This window comes from Malaya genurostris, chromosome 2 (assembly GCF_030247185.1).
Source record: "Malaya genurostris strain Urasoe2022 chromosome 2, Malgen_1.1, whole genome shotgun sequence".
Classification (NCBI taxonomy): Eukaryota; Metazoa; Arthropoda; class Insecta; order Diptera; family Culicidae; genus Malaya; species Malaya genurostris.
The window spans coordinates 132,811,863-132,825,748 of record NC_080571.1 but is presented as its reverse complement, the minus strand read 5'-3'; positions in this window follow the sequence as shown (position 1 = coordinate 132,825,748).

The window sequence follows — 13,886 nt, the reverse complement described above, 5'->3', positions numbered from 1 at the left end:
TTATATAACGAATCATCAGAATGTTCTACTACAAACTACTGGTTGAACTATTTGTCGTATACAGCATTGTGAAGTAAAATTTCGCAAAATTCTTTGGGTATACAATTATGGTTCTAAATAGCAACATACAAAATTTTTATGTCGATTATTTTATTTCTGATTTGAATATTTCAGTGAAAAAATCTACCAAAATGCTGTCTTTTAGAAGGCCAAACTGTGTTATTCTCTAATGTTGTTGAACTGAAAATCGAGTGAATTTTGAACCTGATTTTTATATCAGGTTTGCTAGAACCTCCGTTGCTAAGGGTGTTTCGTGAAAAGTATTTGTTTGATGAAACTACCCTGAGTCAGTTTCAATTTTCTCAAACGAAAGCCATATGAGATATTACACACTGTTTGAAAATAAACGATAAACGCACTGCGAAAATTGCCGAAAGCTAATCAAATTATCCTAGATTTGCACTACACTGATGGTTTTAATTCCCGATTTGCATTGAAGTAATCTTTGTAGTTCTTTAGATATTTTGATATTCTTGTAAGTTTCATGAAACACAACATAAGATGAAATTATATATATATATATATATATATATATATATATATATATATATATATATATATATATATATATATATATATATATATATATATATATATATATATATATATATATATATATATATATATATATATATATATATATATATATATATATATATATATATATATATATATATATATATATATATATATATATATATATATATATATATATATATATATATATATATATATATATATATATATATATATATATATATATATATATATCTCCCCTTTTTTCATTCATTGTACCACATTGGTTTCTTGATTACTCGAATTGGTCTTGTGATTATTTATTTACAATTTCCGTCGAAATTTCTTCGGAAGTAGTTGTTTCCGACGTTGTTTGAGGTTTTTCTTTTTGATCATTCTGATAATTTAACTTCGTAGGTTCTGTAAAATATTATTATAAACGAAGCATTATACCTACCTTTTGTTAGATTTATATCATCGGTAGTGATTTTTTTCAAGTGACTCGAATTTCTTTTGTATATCTGTTTCATCATTCCGGATTGTAACGCACGAACCGTTTTTTTCTGTAACCTCTATAATCATTGGATCAAAGTTTGGAGTCAGTTTTTTCCGTTGTAGAACATGTTTCATCAATACTTTATCTCCAACCGTTATATCTGAAGGTTTAGCATTACGGCGTATATCTTCATGAAGTTTTCCTTTTTCCTTCATGCGACAATCTTTATCTCTATAATCTGAGTATGGCACAGCAGTACTTACATCTCTTAAGGATGGTATTTTACTTCTTATGTTCCTTCCATAAAGCAGTTCACTTGGTGTTTTACCTGTTGTACTGTGTGGAGTTGAATAGTACATAAGTAGATATGAAAATAATTCATTTTTCCAGTCACGCTTCAACGCTTGACTTATTTTCAATCGTTTGATTAGAGATCTGTTTTGTCTTTCTACCAATCCATTTTCTTGAGGCCAATACGGTGTTGTTTCATTTAGCACTCCTAATACCAAGCCTAAAAAAGTTACGCGGAGCACCAAGCCTCAAAAAAAGCTGGAACGGTAACTTTGAGCTATCATAGCTCAATTGTTACTTGACCAATTTTACACCCTCGAATTTTGTAAAGTTTGTAGATTATTTTAAGCATGTCATTAATGACGATCGTTAAGGAAAAACTAATGAAAATCTGATTTTTCCTGTTCCAAGATTTCTTTCATGCTCGAAATATGCCCTATCTGCATTCATGCGGCACCTGCATCGCGAATAGGATATTGAGAACTTCAACTTTACCGAGTCATAACTTCATTGTTAGTCAACCGATTTTCGAAATTTGTGCACCAATGGAAAGGTATTACTAAAAAAATGGACTGAAAAAAAAAACGAAAAATAGGGTTGTCTACCCGAAATTATAATGAAAACTTTAGACATGTGACCTCAGAAAAGGTGAGACTTTTTACAATGATCGTAAATATCTCGAAATTCAAAGCGATGACCTATATATTTTTACACATCATTCGATTGCTAGTGATACCAGCTACTATTTTTGCCCAACTACCACTCTTGCACCAATGGAAAGGTAATACTTGCAGAAATAAAATGCACTGAAAAAAAAAACGAAAAATAGGGTTGTCTACCCAAAATTATAATGAAAACTTTAGACATGTGACCTCAGAAAAGGTGAGACTTTTTACAATGATCGTAAATATCTCGAAATTCAAAGCGATGACCTATATATTTTTACACATCATTCGATTGCTAGTGATACCAGCTACAATTTTTGCCCAACTACCACTCTTGAACTATCTAAAGAAAACCTTAAGAAATCGATCAAATTTATAAATATATATGAATTTTTAATTTTTTTTACATGTTTGTATATAACTCAAAAATTAAAGCTATGACATGTACATTTTTCTACTCCAAAATATTGGAATTATTACCAGAAACAATGTATTGATGAACAATATTATATATCCGTTTAAAGAATCTCAAGAAATTTGGTACAAATACAGAGAATTTTTATTATTGGGAAAATTTTGCCAAACAAAATCAAAACAAAAGTTTTAAATTATATGACATATATTTTTTCATTGTTTTAGTTGGAAATTTATTATGAACAAAACTTATAAAAAAAGACTGAAACTTGGATTTCACTGACAGTCTTAAAAATTCTTGTAAATATACCTAAACTCTAAAAATAATTATATTTTTGTAATGCACAAAAGATCTAAACAATTTTTATGCACAACCCAAAGGTAATTGATAACTACTAAAATTCTGATTTTGTTTCAGGTTTGCCGTAGAATCTCAAAAAATCGGTAGAAGATCGGAAATTCTAAAATTTCCGAGTTATATTGGATTGCATAGTGGTCCGGATCCACAATTTAGGGGGACTAAAACTTTTTTTTTATTCGATAGTAACATATTTTAAGGCACACTGCTTAAGCTCTAAGATGCCAAGGGCATTTCCTAATTTTAATTAACGACTAACTTAAAACTAGGGTATTATCAATAGGGTAGTGGCGAATTCTGGTCGCACTGGTCGATTCTGGCAAATTCACTCTGCAGCTGGCGATCGGCAATGGTCGGTGGATTGAATATGACACTAGTGTCTTCCAGATGACGGTTATATGTTTCAATGGGTCCGCGTGAAACACCCCCAGGTCACAGAGACCCGGCAGGTGGCCCGCATGTTGGTCATCGACTGGAGCAGTTGGTCATCGATGATGTTGCTTAAGAGAATGAAAGAAGTATGGAGAAGTAATTTTGTGGAAAACGGGGTGAAAAAGGGGGTATGGGAACGAATGACTAAAAACGACAAAGATCTAATTAGTTGACATCGAGATGGTGGAGAAACGGAGGAGGGGGGAACGAAAAAGTTAGTGACAGCAAAAAGATCTTGTTAGTTTCTACAGAGATGGTGCACAGGCGAGGGATTTGGAATGAAATCGCGACTCACCTTCATCCCCTTGAACCTAGGTTTCGTCGATACCCAAGGGATAATGGAGTGTAGCCATCGCCATTGCTCCATGAAGTTTGCCAACTTTCGAGAGTTTTCTGACGAGAGATGCTGAAAAATTCATTGAAGCATATTGGTCTTTCATAAATATCACCTTCTAATGCGCCCACTTTAGCCAACGAGTCTGCCTTTTCATTGCCCGGAATGGAACAATGCGAAGGGACCCAGACTAACGATATCGAATAAGACCGTCCAGATAAAGCTCTCAAGTGTTCCCATATTTTCCCCAGAAAATAGGGGGGCTTCATTGCCCGGAGAGCTTCTATTGAACTTAGACTGTCCGTGACAATGAAGTAATGGTCTTTGGGTAAGGTTTCAATGATCTCAAGGGTCAGTTCGTGCTCGCATCGCATCCGACGCAGTCCAAAATTTATTACGGTCGCGACGACAGAAACAAAGACAATACAGTGCAGTGAACAATAGAGTGTACGATACGATTTAACAAAGCCTGAAACTTGGCCTACAAGGCCAAATTCAATTTGTATTGATTTCAAGCGCTGCAAAGTTAGACCAGCAGCAACCGAAATTGAAATCTTGCTTAAGGAACGAATGCATCTAAACGTTAATGATGTAAGTGAGATTCAATTCAACAAGGCGTCTAACTGTGTGTACATTATGTTCAAACGTAAAAGAGATGCAATTGCATTTGCTTCGGATAATAACGGGGTGCACAGTGTTGATCATGACAATGTTAAATATAAAATCCCTGTGTACATGGTGGACAATGCCATAGAAGCACGCATGCATGACCTTCCCCCGCAGACCAGCGATGGGTATGTTCGGGAAAACATGTCGCAGTACGGTGAAGTTCTTTCCATCAAAAGGGAAGTATGGCGGAATGTTTTTTTTTGTTGGGTATCCGGAATGGCGTGCGAGTGGTACGTATGCAACTACGCAAATCAATTCCATCTTACATCGTTTATGGTCAAGGTGGAATGCATCCGTGTAAAACGCTGATTACGTATGAAAATCAATTGGTTACATGTCAGTTTTGTGAACAACCTGCACACTACGGTAAACCTTGCACCGAAACTGCGAAAAAGACATCTTCAACAAAAGACAAGGTCAACCGTTCAACAACGAAAACTAGTGAATGCAGTGCTCCTGTTTCAAAAACACCTTCACCATCTAACCAACTATCAACTGCAATCAATGTACAAAGCGCATCTACGGCAACTGCAAATGAACCCAAGACGGCGATCAACAACGAAAACAAGGAAACGGAAACCGCTAACAACTCCAACGATATAGCAATGGATGATACGAACAACGGACAAAATGACCTCAAATCTTCACTAGAAGAAAATGGAAGCTCCTCTCCCCCTAGAAGAAGGGTGACAACGAGATACAACAATAAAAAAATAATTTTATGTAATAAAAACATGGGTAAATCGGCCACGTAAAGCTATACGCAAATTGGCCTGAATAAAAATTGTTAAAAAAATTATCTCAAGGGTGTACTGAATGGAAGTTAGTTCTGCGACGTAAAGAGAATCATACGATGAAGAAGACATAAATCAATACGTCGAACAAATACCCTTTTTTGTCACAAGAAAATGCTACTATGTTATTAGAAAGATACAGATTTTCAAGAATATGAACAAACTCCTACAGAAGATGAAGTTGAGTTAAATTGTTTAGAGTAACTTCTGCGTTACCATATTTTTTATTTTATGGTAATCGTGATGAACCATTGAAAATATTAGTCGACATTGGATCGAATAAAAATTTTATTCATTCAAAATTTGTAAAAATATCACATTCAGTGATTAATCCTTTTATGTATCTTCCATTGGCGGAAGTATAAAAATTTATAATTATTCGCAGGCAAAACTTTTTAAACCCTTTTCTAACATTAATGTCAAATTTTACCACATGGAAAAACTAACATTTCAAACATTTGACGCAATAATTGGACATGATGGGAGCGATTATCGATACAAAAAAGAATTTATTACTTATTAATAACAATTCTATTCCATTGTTAGCGCATCAATCACAGGAAGTGAACCAAATCCAAATTAGGGATTCGTAAAGAGACACAAAGAAAACATTTACGGGAAATATTAACCATTTTTCCAATCCCATATATTCAAAATACTACCCATACCCCCAAAGTTTAAAAACAGAAGTAGAAAAGCAATTTAATAAACTGTTAGAAGATGGAATTATTCGTCCTTCTAAATCTCCGTATAATTCTCCAATTTGGATAGTTCCATAAAAATCTGATGCTTCAAATACAAAAAAGTTCAGATGGGATATTGATTTCAGAAAATTAAACATAAAAACAATAAATGATCGGTACCCAATTCCCGATACTTCCACAGTTTTGGCAAATTTAGGCGAAAATAAATACTTTACAACTTTAGATCTTGCTTCAGGTTTTAATCAAGTTTTTATGTCAGAAAAAAATATTGAAAAAACTGCTTTTTCGGTAAACAATGGGTAATACGAATTCGTTCGTATGCCATTTGGTCTTAGAATCGCCCCGAGCATATTTCAAAGAGTAATGGATGATGTTCTTAGAGAACATATTGGAAAAAAAATTGTTTTGTATACATTGACGACATAATAATAGTAGGAAAAACTTTCGAAGAACATTTAAAAAATATTGAAACGGTTTTTCAATCTTTAAGAGCGGCCAATTTCCGAATTCAATCAGACAAAGTTTCAAATTATTAAGAGATATTCTTTCTTCAAGAGATGGTATAGCTTTTCCAGATTTCAGTAAAACATTTTTGTTAACTACCGAGGCATCCAATAAAGCAATTGTTGCTGTTTTATCTCAAGAACTCCATGATGGCGAAAAACCTATTACTTTTATATCCGAAGCACTTTCCACTACAGAAGAAAATTATGCTATAAATGAGAAAGGCGGGTGAGTAATGTCATAGACATAACTGGATGTCGTGAATACGAAAAAACTAACACGCTCCCATCACTTTTCCGAATATCAGTTAGTTGATTGATTGTATGAATTGTGCAAGCTTTCCTCTTTTTCATTAATAGAATTTGAAGCGATACTCCTACATTAAAGTACAGATTAGTTACATTAAACAGCTACTATTCTACAACTATATATACCAACTATATATACATGAAACAATTCCTTTTTAATTTGCTAATATAGGAGGCTAGGTACGACAAATTTGTAGTTTATTTTTATTGAAGCTATGAAGTTCGAAGATATTTGATTCTTCTCGAAATTTCAGTACGAGACAATTGCAATGGCCTGGTCTGAAATGTATCGACGATCTTCGGTATGCAAGAGTGATTCTAATAATAATAATGATAGTAATAATAATAATAATAATAATACAGATTAACCTGTATATATGACAACCATGTTTCGCATGGCATATTTTCACACGACCCCATACTAGTATAAAGATGTGTTCAACATTCGCTTTCGCATTGCCGTTCGTACTTGAATGTGTTAGTGACGGTACAAATCTGCCATCTTTTCGGTGTCATCGTTCTGACGGTGCCTCGTACGTTCAGAGTAGCTGCTTTAACTCAAATGACGCTATTTCTTTTTTTTGCATAAATATCTGTTTATTAATCTTAATTTTGTGTATTACATCAACATTTTACAGTACAAGTGTTTTGACCTTTTTTTGGCCTTTCATCTTTGTTGTTCATACGATTCGTTATTAATAATAGGTGTTTTAGTTACTCTTGTTTTACATACTAATGTTTAATCATAATATTTATTTTAATTATTAATAAAATATCTACCTACTTTTAACTATCCCTAACCTAATACGCACAAATTTTGAATTATTTGTATTTCAGAGATTGAGCACCTCTCTTCAAATTTCGTGCAGTATTGTTCGAATTTTTGTTCTAGTATATCAAGTGAGGCCATCTCATGTACTTCACTAGTCCTTGTCCAAGGGGGTAGATTTAGAATCATCTTTAAGATCTTACTTTGAATGCACTGAAGCCTAAGTTTGTGTGTTCGTGCACAGCCCCGCCAAACAGGGACTGCGTATTCAATTGCGGGGTAGATAATTTGTTTATAGACAGCCATCTGGTTCTTCAGGCACAATTTATTTGTTCTACAAATCAGCGGATACAGAGACCTAATGAGTATGCTGCATTTTTGAACGATTTTGTCAACATGTGACCTGAATATCAGATGTCTGTCAAAGGTGAGTCCTAGATAGATAACTTCGTCAGACCATTGGATGACCTCATCACCGAATCGAATTCGGCATTCGTCTGATGGAACAAGTTTTGGAGATCTTGAATGTGGAAACCTGAGTTTTTGCTGCATTGATCACAATTTTCCAGCTTGTAAAATATTCAGATAGAGCGTCCAGACCTGTCTGTAGTTTATTCTTCAAAGCATTAATGACACGACCTTTGTAAAGAATAGCAGTATCATCTGCAAATTGTGACAGAACACCACCACCCGTAAGAGGTGGGATGTCTGATGTGAAAATGTTGTATAGAATGGGACCTAGGGTACTTCCCTGGGGTACACCAGCAGGAATAGTAAATCTTTCTGAAAGTGCATTATTCAGAGAAACCTGGAATGCTCTATCTGCAAGATAATTTTTGATAATTTTAATAAGATACATGGGAAAATTATACCGATGCAGTTTGAACACCAGGCCATCGTGCCACACATTATCGAATGCCTTTTCAATATCTAATATTGCCATAGCAGTCGTTTTAGACACTGATTTGTTTTGCTGGATGACGTTGTTAACCCTTGTGAGTTGGTGGATGGTGGATCTTCCTTTCCACTTTGAAGGGAAGTAACCAAGCTCTCAGCACCTGTTAAACATTTTAGCTAAAAAGACAAATGAGCGAATACTCAAATGTTCAGCTCAATGTTGAATGTGTTGTCGAAACCGGGGGCCTTCATATTTTTGGATTTTTTCACAAAAGCCATCAGCTCATTCGCATTGACTCTACTTTCCTCAGGAATCAAGCTGTCTGATTGGTCAACCTCAGCTACGCTATCAGCAACGGCTCTTTCATGTGGACTAACAATGTTGAGTCCTAAATTGTGAGAACACACAAACTGATTGCCTAGCGCATTTGCCTTCTCTACTGGTGTGATAAAAAGTATTCCTTCAGCTGCGTCCTGGGGTGGCAGCAAAGGAGGAATAGGCTTCGGTTTTTTCTTAAGCACCTTCGTTAAGGACCAGAAGGGCTTTGAATGTGGGAGAATTTCTCGAAGCTTTTGCTGGAAGTTCCTGTTGCAAAGCTCAGATATCCTTTCCTGGATTATCCTAGTTAAGTTGTTATAAGAAGTCTTCCTATCTAGGATGCCAGTTCGTTGATACTGCCTCCGGTAGATATTTCGAAGTCGGATGAGTTTCTTGGTGACACTGTCGATTTGAATAGAGGAACTCGGCATATGTTGTACTGGAACCGTCCTATCACGAGCGACTGTGATTGAATGCTGGAAGGAAGATAGGGCTGCATCGATTTCCATCGGGGAATCAAGTGGCAGATCGATATTAATAAGTTGGTCAGCGATTTGTTGAAATTGGACCCAATCGGTGCGATAATAGTTCCTCCGAGGTTGAATAGGCACTGTTTCTGGTGAAGATCCCAATGTCAATATTACTGGAAAGTGGTCGGAAGATAGCTCGTTGAAGACAACCGGAGAGCTGTCTATGGCGATGTTGCTGATAAATATATCCAAAATGGAATGAACTCCCGATCTGGAAAGTCGCTTTGGTTGATCCGGAGCGAGGATGTTGTATTGTCCAGCTTCGTAATCTTCGGCAAGTACGAACCCGTTTCGATTCTGTCTTCTGTTTCCCCACAGCTCATGCCGTGCGTTCAGGTCCCCAGCAATGATGAATTTGTTCTGTCGTCTAGTGAGCATAGCCAGATCTCGCTTCAATGTTGCACACGTACCATCTCGAAGATTGGTTTGTTTGGGGCAGTACGCTGCAATGATGATGATGGGTCCCATCGTCGTTGTAATCTCAATTCCGATAGCTTCTATAAGTTGCAATTTAAAGGCTGACAGAAGCCTGTGCTGAATGGATCGTTTAACGGCAATGGCAACTCCCCCTCCTCTGGTAGTTGTCCTGTCGAGCCTGTGAATCCTGTAATTAGAAATAAAAATAGAAATTTCAGGTTTAAGATGAGTTTCATTAAAAATAGCAATATCGGCATTCTTCTCTTGAAGAAAGTCGGACAATTCAGCAGTTTTGCTCCTGAGTGAGCAAGCATTCCAATTTACTATAACCAACTCATTATATTGCATATTCGATGATGAATTTGCCTAAGACGTTGATTTGATCCAACCGCGTTCTGCAGTTTCGAAGTTTTGTTGTCATTGTTTCAAAAATGACGATCAGTTGTTCAGCAGAGAATAAATCACCAGAGTCATCCTTTGCTTGTGGTTGATTATTGCCCCATCCAGGAGGGATTCTTGAGAAAGATTCTTTTTGAGATCCAGCGGCTGAAGTCTTTGGATTGCTGCGAGGAAGTGGCGGCAAATTCGGAATATCCCTCTTCGGTGGGAGCAGTGGGAAATTAATTTCATCCTTCTGTGGAACATTCTTGCGCGTTGATTGTTTACGGGATGCCTGTTATCGAATTTTTGTGAACTCAGCACGTTTGGGACACGATTTGCTAGTAGATGGATGGTCGCCATCACAGTTCACACATTTTACAGCGATGTCATCTAGTAGGCAATCGTTGGTATTGTGTGGTTCGGCACATTTCCCGCACCGACTTTTCATGTGGCAATTCCTCGCTCCATGGCCGTAGTTCAAACAGTTCGTGCACTGTGTGACATCCCGATGTACCGGTTTATACTTTTGCCATTCGATGATTATGTGAAATAACGATTTAATCGTTTTCAGTTGACTCATGGTGATGGAGCCCTTCTCCAGATGAATCAGGTACAGTTGATCTCTAAACTTTTTGTCCGTATTATGTCGCTTCATTTTGAACACCATCAAAGGCTTTAGTCCAGCCTCCGACAGTGCCTGCTTTAGTTCGGCTTCCATCATGTCGGGTAGTCCTCGAAGTACAACCTTCATAGGTTTGTTGGCGGCAATATCGTGTGTGAAGTATTCCGCTTTTGTCTGCTTCAGATAACATTCCACTCCTTTGTAGTGGTTCAGTTATTTTGTAGCCTTCAGTACATAAACGGATTGTTGCCTGTAGTCCTTTGCTGATCAGTGTGTTGAAATCCGAGCGTAGAGTTGGTGGGAAGCCCTTCAGGTAGAAAGGCGGCATTTTTTCCTTCTTCGGCAGTTCCTCTTCGACATCAACTGGCAGATCAGCATATTGGTTTTTACTCAGCAAACGGTCGTTTACCTGTACATCACTTGGCTTCAGACGCTTAGCATCCTTTGGATCCTTCTCGGATCTATGGCGGTTTTTACCCATAGCTTGGGTAGGTAGACAACTGCGAATAAAAAAAAAACAAAATCGAAATTAGTCGTAGTAGGTGATTCGTCTATCCACATCGAGTGTTAGATGACGAATGATGGTAGGAAAAATGAACCATTCAACTTTTATATGGATGCTCTTGTATAGATGCAGACATCTCGCGTTCTGATTGGCTGGTGCTGTCATGGGTTAAATCGAACAGGTTTTTCAATAGTGTACTATTGAAAAACTTCAATATTGTTGTAATACACGTTCAAGTTGAAGATTTTCGATTCTATTGGTAGTTAGATTATATAAATCCTTCTACAGATCACTGAGCTATGAGCTTTCAAAATACGAGAAAGGCAAACGCGCCTTATGAATTATCTTCTTTGATACTCGTTTATACCAAACATTTCAGAAAAGTTTAATTGTGAACTATTTAAGAATATGTTACACAACTGAAAGTTTTATCATAAAATTGTGATCATATTTCCGATGGCATGTAGCAAGAATTATGTTGATTCGTTAGATATAACAGGAGATATTCAGGATCAAAAATTTATCACTCTCTCAGAGGGTAAATTTTGAAAAGGCGCCCCATAGTAAAGTAAGTCGTATTCACGACAAAAAGTACGGGTGTGTAATATCAGAGACATAACTGGATGTCGTGAATACGAATAAAACTGACACGATTTCTTTACACTTTCGAATTTGAATTGACAGTTGATCGATTGTGTGAATTGTGAAACTTTCACCTTTTGCACCACTAAATTTTTAAACGATTTTTGACGTCGATTATCTCATTTTTGTTTTGCATATTTCATTGACAGAAACTATCAAGATGCTGTACAGGATTAATTTCTGCCTTTTAGAAGGCCAATTTGGAATTCTCTACGATATTTAGCACAGTTCGGAACATTTTTCTCGAACGATTTTTCGCACAGCGAAAAGTGCACGAAGCAAATCAAATTATTTTAAATTGTCACTGAACTGATAATAGTTCTTTAGATAACGTTTAGAGCCAATGCAAACCAATCGTTCTTGCTTGAATTGAAAATAGCTTTGCGTACAAACCGACACATCCGCTCGCAGTGTTAAATGATGCGAAACTGGTTTAATGCGTCTTCTCGCCTTGACGACCGGAAGCAAATGAGAACTACGACCTGAGCGTTTGAGGTTTTTAACCACGCAGAAGGTGCGCTCTACGATGCCGCTGTTAGAATAGGTTTTCTCGCCCCGGCGTCTGCTTCCATCCAACGCACAAGTAGAAATAATCGATTTTCGATCACGGTTCCCCTTTTTTAACCTTCAGTTGAAGATATGTGCCTGACTACCTCAAAATTGTCGTCCTTGCGTGACAAAAGCAAAGCAAAAGTAAAGAGTTTTCCGCGTTGTTTTCAAATTTTCAGAAAAATTAATTTTTGGGTTGTTTGTGGTTATCTCACACTGTTCAAAATATTATCCTAAATTCCTGATCATATTTTTGATAAAATAGTGAAAGAATTATGTTGCTACTATTGATACAACTCGAGATATTCACGATTGAGTTCTGCCCATTCTTCCATATGGCTAATTTTGAAAAGGCGCCCCATAGTAAAGTAAGTCGTATTCACGACAAAAGAAAAAAGTGTAAAAGATTATCCTAATATTATTAATTTTTATAGCGTGTATTCCGAACCCAAATTTTGTAATTTTAGGAATGATTGCATAAACGCCAGCAGGGTGCATTTTCAAAGACAAATACAGGAAAACTGATCACTTTTATTATCTTCGGTAGAACCAACCAACATCAACATTGGAACAAAAGATTAAATTACGGATCACGAATTGAAGAGGCTACTGAGTTTGGTATATTCAACAATAATGTTTCGGTTTCATTTAGGCAAAGACATCACATTAACAAGATATCCAGCTCTCACATTTCCCGAACAAATAATTGGCAACATCCTTTTTTGCGAGCATGTCGCCCTCAGGTGAGTCCGCATCGAATCTCATACATAGAAGTAGGGGAGAGAAATGTCAAATTCGTACGCGCCAAAATAGCAGGACTGCACATCCATACAATTGACATGACATGTTGAATGAGACGCCGTGCGATGGCGTTGCTGAACTGAAGATTGAGATCGCTCCAAGCTGACAGGGTCTGATTTAGGCTTCAAGAACCTGCATCTGTTTATATAGCAGAGTTAGCAGCAGTTCATTATAGTTTGAGTGTAATCGTCACATTATCTCTAAACCATTATTTTCTCTTAACAGATAGTCTGTGTGCAATTGAAGCCGCTGCTGGCAAAAATAAACGGTTTTCTTGGGCAAAAAAACAGTGCCTGAACGTCATATTGAATAATAATTATCAAATCACAATAGTTTGGGTCCCGGCTCATTGCTCCCTTTCAGCAGACCCTGTCAGCTTGGAGCGAAATCAATTTTCAGTTCAGCAACGCCATCGCACGGCATCACATTCAACATATCATGTCAATTGTATGGGTTCGCAGCCCTGCTATTTTGGCGCGCACGAGTTTGACATTTCTCTCTTCTACTTGTATGTATGAGATTCGATGCGGACTCACCTGAGGGAGACATGCTCGCAAAAAAGGATGTTGCCAATGATTTGTTCGGGAAATGTGAGAGGTGGATATCTTGTTAATATGATGTCTTTGATTCCAGGCAATGAAAGAGCCGATAGTTTTGCCAAACATGGTACTATTGAAGGTGAAATTTATGAGCGACCGATTGCTTTCAACGAATTCTATAGCGCGACTCGACAAAGAACACTTGTCAGCTGGCAAGCTTCTTGGGATAGAGATGATCTGTCCCAGTTCGAGATATTCTTGCATGTCGTGACCTTTCTTACTTGAAACTTCTTTCTCATTTCATATAGACAATTGAAGTTTCAATTTAATAATTGACCCTTTTGAGGGTTAGTTCTGACTCCTACTGCGT